Here is a 6,000-nt window from a genome sequence, read left to right as displayed (position 1 = left end):
GCTAACATGAGTTAGGATTTTGTTATTTGGGGGGGTGGTTAAGGGTATATTTATAACAGAGCAGAGTTAAGATAGATAGATGAAATTATTATTAAGGTAAGTATCATTGAAAAATGCAAGTTGCATTTTTTCTAATAAAAGGGGGGATTGTGACAGAGACAGAGAGGACAAGCCAAGATGCAAGAAACAAGGTTGGGGAACTGTCTGTCAATCAAGAAGAAGGTTTCAAATGGAATGTTCCCAGGAGAGGCAGTTTAAGCTGGCAAGGGGGAGACCTTGGCTTTGGGGCTCTCTGACCAAAGGAGGATCTGTTTCTGTCTCTCTCTTTCTCTCTCTCTGGGGGTGACTGACCAAGACAGTTGGAAAAAAGCCAGGCTGAAGGAGAGACTTTTCTTAGTGGCTGACTGTAGGGAGAAGAAGCTGAACTGATCCTTGTAGCTTCTGTCCCAGGCTGAAGGACCCTTGAGGGGGGCTTCTGAAATTAGACTGAGAGATCTTGGTGACTTTGTGAAGAAGAAAAGATTTTAACTGTTGTCCTCCATCTCTCTAACTGTCCCTCTGAGTCACAATTGTGACAAGACTGACCATTTCCATAACCCTCCTAAATTCTTAGATTCTTAAATTCATAGGTTATGAAAACCCTCATCCTTCTTTCCTCAGTTTCCTTGTCCTGTTATCCCAATAATCCCCTTACCTGAGAAAAGAAAGGAAGAAGTTTTTCCTCATAAATATCATAGTCCACTCAGGGAGGAAGCCAAAGTCTTCAAGAAGAAAGTGGGAGGAAGAGGGTTGGAGAAGGGAGGGAATGAAGGGAGAAGTGTGTCAGGTGTGTCCCCATACTTAGTAGCAGCTCTCCCTAGTCTCAAGCCAGAGTACATAAGTCATTGCAACAAGAAATAGTTCACATACAGATTTACAGTTTTCTATTCCAGTCCTTAACCTTGGCTCAAATTTTACCAGTTGGACTGCCCATGTCTGCATGGCAAAGGTTCAGATTTAAATCTTTGGACAAGATTTGAATTTTCTTATCACTGTTTGGTGTATGGGTTCATGCTGGAGTGGCCTAAATCCATTTTTACCAAACCCATGTCTTTTAAAATTTAAATCCCTCCATTGCTGAACCACATCAGAGAACCAGCTTCAAATGTGACTCATATTTATTGGACTCAGTATATGTAACTCTCATTGTAGCAAGCTAAAAAAGAATAATGGATGGACTAACTTTATCCAGATCCACCAGCTAATTTAATTGACTTCATAAAAGTAAGCCTTCTGTGAATTCCCCAGGCCTATTCTCTATGGCCTTGGATCATCCCCCATAGCAAGTTCAAGTGACTCATCAGGTTGTTGCTTAAATTTCTCCTGTAATCTTCCAAGTTCCTATGTGGTGAAAGCCTGACCCTCCCCATGGATGAAATGATCTTCTCCTCTCCCAGTAATGCAGCAAAACCAATGTTCTTTTTGCCACTTAGGAAGGTTCCAGTATCATTTTGACTCCTGCTTCCATCAACTCCTCTAATTTCAATGGGATTCAACACATTTTCCAGAGAGATTTACGGATTAGAAGTCATACTTCCTAGTTGTGGCCAGATTCTGATTCCCAACAATATCACTTCTTTCACTAATGCTGTTAGTCCATGAGTTTCCCCTTTGCCACCAGGACTCAATCTTTGCAGGCCAAGAGCACCAGTAACTCTGTTTCTAGCTGATTAATTTATAGTCCAAAAATTGACCAGAATTACAGACTCTGTTGTTCATAGGTTCAGGAGAAATGGTGCCCTAGGAAAAAATGACTAAACTTTCTTCAGATTTTCACATCTCTCTAATCTGTAAACCCAGGTGCTAAAAATAATCTCAACTCTAAGCATGAAATGTTAAAAATTTAAATAAAACTACCCAAAGTATTGCCTGATGGCACATTCCTGTCCAAGCAGAGGATACATCTACATCTCACTGCAATGTGGTGATGTTTGCTAAGGCTTGGAGAAGGTAAAGTTGACCTAGGATACCTTCCTGGAAAGTCCTCTGCAAAAGAAAAAACTGTTTTCAGTGAAAATGGGAAGAGAACTATAGAAACAAATCCTAAAAGGGAAAGCAAAGGAGAATTCCTTTTCTATTTAATTTTGAAATACAATGCTATTTCTGGCACCAGTTTCTGACTCAGTTTCCTCATGAATTGAGAGGTATTTAAAAAGAACTAAACAAACCAGTAATACATAAAGCAATAGACTTTTATTATGGCACATTTCCTCCACACACACACACACACAAATGAAGGCAGACTAGCTAGCCTGAGTTATTTGGGGTGTGTGAAGAAGCAGGAAGAAAAAGGAAAGACTTCAGGGCAAAGGATTCCCTGGGTCCCAATTGATGATAAGTTGATGATAAGTCCCTCACAAAACTGGTAGGGGATGGGAGGTCCTAGGCTCAAATCTGGCCTCATACACTTCCTAGCTGTGTGACCCTGGGCAAGTCACTTGACCCCCATTGCCTAGCCCTTACCACTCTTCTGCCTTGGAGCCAATACACAGTATTGACTCCAAGATGGAAAGTAAGGGTTTAAAAAAATCCAATAGAGACAATATGCATGTAATGAATATAATGATAGAACAATATTATATAGAACAACCTCATTCAATATTGTTTTACCTTTATGCCATTTGAATAATTTTTGGTTGTTGACCCCTTGGTATAGTTTAACTTCTTAGTAATAGACATATTTCAGTTTGTCACATTTCTATAGTAACTCCATAGTCATAATTATAGTCAAAAATTTATCTTTCTACTTTAAGTCTATTTATTTGGAACCTCAAGGAACTCACTTTCATTGGGCAAGATTTCACCTTATTAATAACATTTAGGAAGTATTTTAAGGCATGTAAAGCATTTTAAAAATATGATGTCTTTTGATCTTCTTAATAATTCTAGAAACAAGTGTTATTATTATTACATTTTTGCAGTGGAGGAAACTGAGGAAGGCAGAAGTTAAGTGACTTCCCCAGCATTAATTGGCCAGTAAGTGTCAGAGGCAGGAGATAAACTCAGGTCTTCCTTACTGTAGGTCCAGCATTCTATCTACTACACCTCCTACCTGCCTAACTTATCCACTCTCAACTTTAACCAAGCTTGGAAATAAATATCAGCTTACCTACCATGAACACTGTAAAAATAAATAAAACTTTAGAAGTTTGATTCAAGCCTACCCCACTATTGGTGCTCTCTTCCAAGAAGAGAGAAGCCCAACATCTTCATTCCTATGCATCCTGTGATTAAAATTGAGCAATGTTTGTCCTACTCATTAGAAAGGAGGAGAGTTTTAGGAAACTGGTTCAGGAGGGATAGTAAAGCTTCATTTAAAAAGCATTTTTAACAAGAATTTGATTTTCATTCTTCTTAAATTAGCAAGCAATTATTAAGTTCTTTCTGTGTGTAAGACATTGTGCTATATTCTGAACATAAAAAATGAAACAGTCTACTCTGTTTATACAAATAGCTTCTGCTCTATAGAGGGAAGAAACATGTACCCAGATAACTAAATATTAGGTAATTTAAGGAAGTAGAGAGGATTAGACACTGGGGGTGGGGTATCAATGAATGTTTTGGGTAGGAGGTAGCACCTGAGCTAAGACTACAAAGGGAGATAAGGATTGCGAGAGTCAGAGATGAAGGGATGGTACAGTCTAGTCATGGAGGAGTGTTTGTGCAAATATATGGAAATTAGAGGTTAAATATTAGTTTTGATGGATTGCTAGTAGCCAATTTGGTTAGAAAAGAGAGTACATGAAGAAGAATATAGAAAATAGTAGATGAGGAGGAAGATAAGTTGGAGCCTTAGTTGCAAAGGTGACGATGCTTATCACTGTTTTTTAAATCAGAGGTAATTAGGAGTTAGTTGAGACAATTTTGAGGGGAAAAGTGACACAAGCAGACCTGTGCCATAGGAAGTTTATTTTGATCATGACATAGAGAGTCATGGGATAATCAAGTCCCATATCTAGAGAACAGAAAGTATCCATCTATTCCAATTCTTTCATTTAATAGATGAGGAAACTCAATATTTGCCTAAGATCACACAAGAGCTTTCAATATCAAAGGTAGAATTTAACCCCAGTCTTCTGACTAAAAAGGTGGTAATCTTTTCTCTGGACTATGCTCTGCCCTAAGAGAGCAGTAGGATCTTCATTCTTCTAAAAGGAGAGAGGTGATGTGGACTTGAGCCAGGGAGGTGGAGTAGAAAGAGGGAAATTTATTCTAGAAAAGTAGTGGAGGCAGAATTGACAAGACTTGGTAATGGCTTAGATATTAGGAAGTTGAGCAAGGGAAAGGGAAGATAACCCATAGGTTATGAAAATGGGAAAATAGTAGTACTCTCACAAAAAAAGACATGGGAAAGTTTGAAGAAGGAATAGGTTTAAGGAGAATGAAATTTTTTGATACTGGATACACTGAATTTTAATCTTACAAACTCATAGATTTTAAAACTTTCACTGATTCAGAATAAATGATATGGGTTTTAATAACATTAGGAAAATTATTCCACTAGTAGCTATGCTTTTGGATCTTAAATTCTAGCCATTAGGAGTAAAGTTAGCACATATAATACTAATAATGACTTACGTTTATATAGTTTTAGAATTTGTAAGACAATTTCCTGGGTAAAGTAAATATGTTTTCTAAAAGGAGTCTAGATCCTTAATTTCATGGTTCAGACAGTTCCTGGTAAGGAAATTTCTCTCCCAATCAGTGCCAGAAGTTAAGTGACTTCCCCCAGAATCAAGCAATCAGCATGGGTCAGAGGTAGGACTTGAACTTGGGACTTCCTAACTCTGAAACCAGCACTGATCAACAACTCTAGTCTCTTCAGTTTACTCTCATATTCATCATGTCATACTATCCTATATACTTAGCACAATTTTGAGATTGATTTAGTAAGAAAATGGAGATTTAAAAAGACCCTCAGTATGTGTTTACTATATGACTTTCATAGCAGCAAATTAGCATAGCCAGAGTCTAATAGATAGTATTCCTCCACTATTTATTGGTCTTCTCCTGATGTCTTATTTTAGGTCAGCATTTAAAAGTAGTTAAAATCTGGCCTCAGACACTTACTAGCTGTTTGACTTGGGGCAAGTTACTTAACCCCATTTGCCTCAGTTTTTTCATCTGTAAAATGAGCTGGACAAGGAAATAGCTAATCACTCCAGTTATCTTTGCCAAGTGTAGCAGTTAAAATTTGTTTCTCTGCTAAAAGTATTATATTTTAGAAGTTTATTTAAGATTATAAAATAAAGAAAATACAAATTAAGAAAACACATGTCTAGGCCCAGAGAGCCCATTCACAACCACTCACATCTTGCCTGCTAGGTAGAGAGCTGTGTGTGCTCCCAAGTGGAAGTAGGAAGAGAGAGCCAGTAGGCTTTACAGCCAGTTTAAATAGAAATTTTCATCCCGCACAGGTGGAAACTCAGGTGAGACTAGAGGGCATCCTGGGAACTAGAGCAAGGACTTCTGGGGATTGAAGTCCAGTGTTCAAATCTCCATTTTTGCACAAGAAAACCCTAAATGGGGGCACAAAGAGTTGGACACAACTCAAAGTACCGGGTGACAACAACCTGAAGTTAGTTTGACCAGGGATGATGCCATAGGTTACTAAAAATCAGGTACACTTGAGGCAATTATAACCTTTAAATGTACCCTTGAAAAGGCAAGATTCACAGAATTGTAGAACTTGAAATGTTAGAAGGGACATCAAAAATTATCTGGGCCAGGAGTCAGAAGGCCCTGAGCTCAAATCCAGCCTCAGGCACTAATACTGTGTGATCCTGGGCAAGTCATTTAACCCTATTTGCCTGATTTTTCATGTATAAAATGAACTAGAGAAGGCAATGGCTACCCATTCCAGTATCTTTGCCAAGAAAACTCCAAAAGAGGTCGGCGACAACTGAAAAAAAAGACAACCATAACAACAACAGAGATCATCACCCCTAATTGTGTGGTTGA

The sequence above is a fragment of the Monodelphis domestica genome, chromosome 6 (genome assembly GCF_027887165.1).
Source record: "Monodelphis domestica isolate mMonDom1 chromosome 6, mMonDom1.pri, whole genome shotgun sequence".
In the NCBI taxonomy this organism is placed as follows: Eukaryota; Metazoa; Chordata; class Mammalia; order Didelphimorphia; family Didelphidae; genus Monodelphis; species Monodelphis domestica.
Note: the sequence above shows the minus strand (reverse complement) of the source record.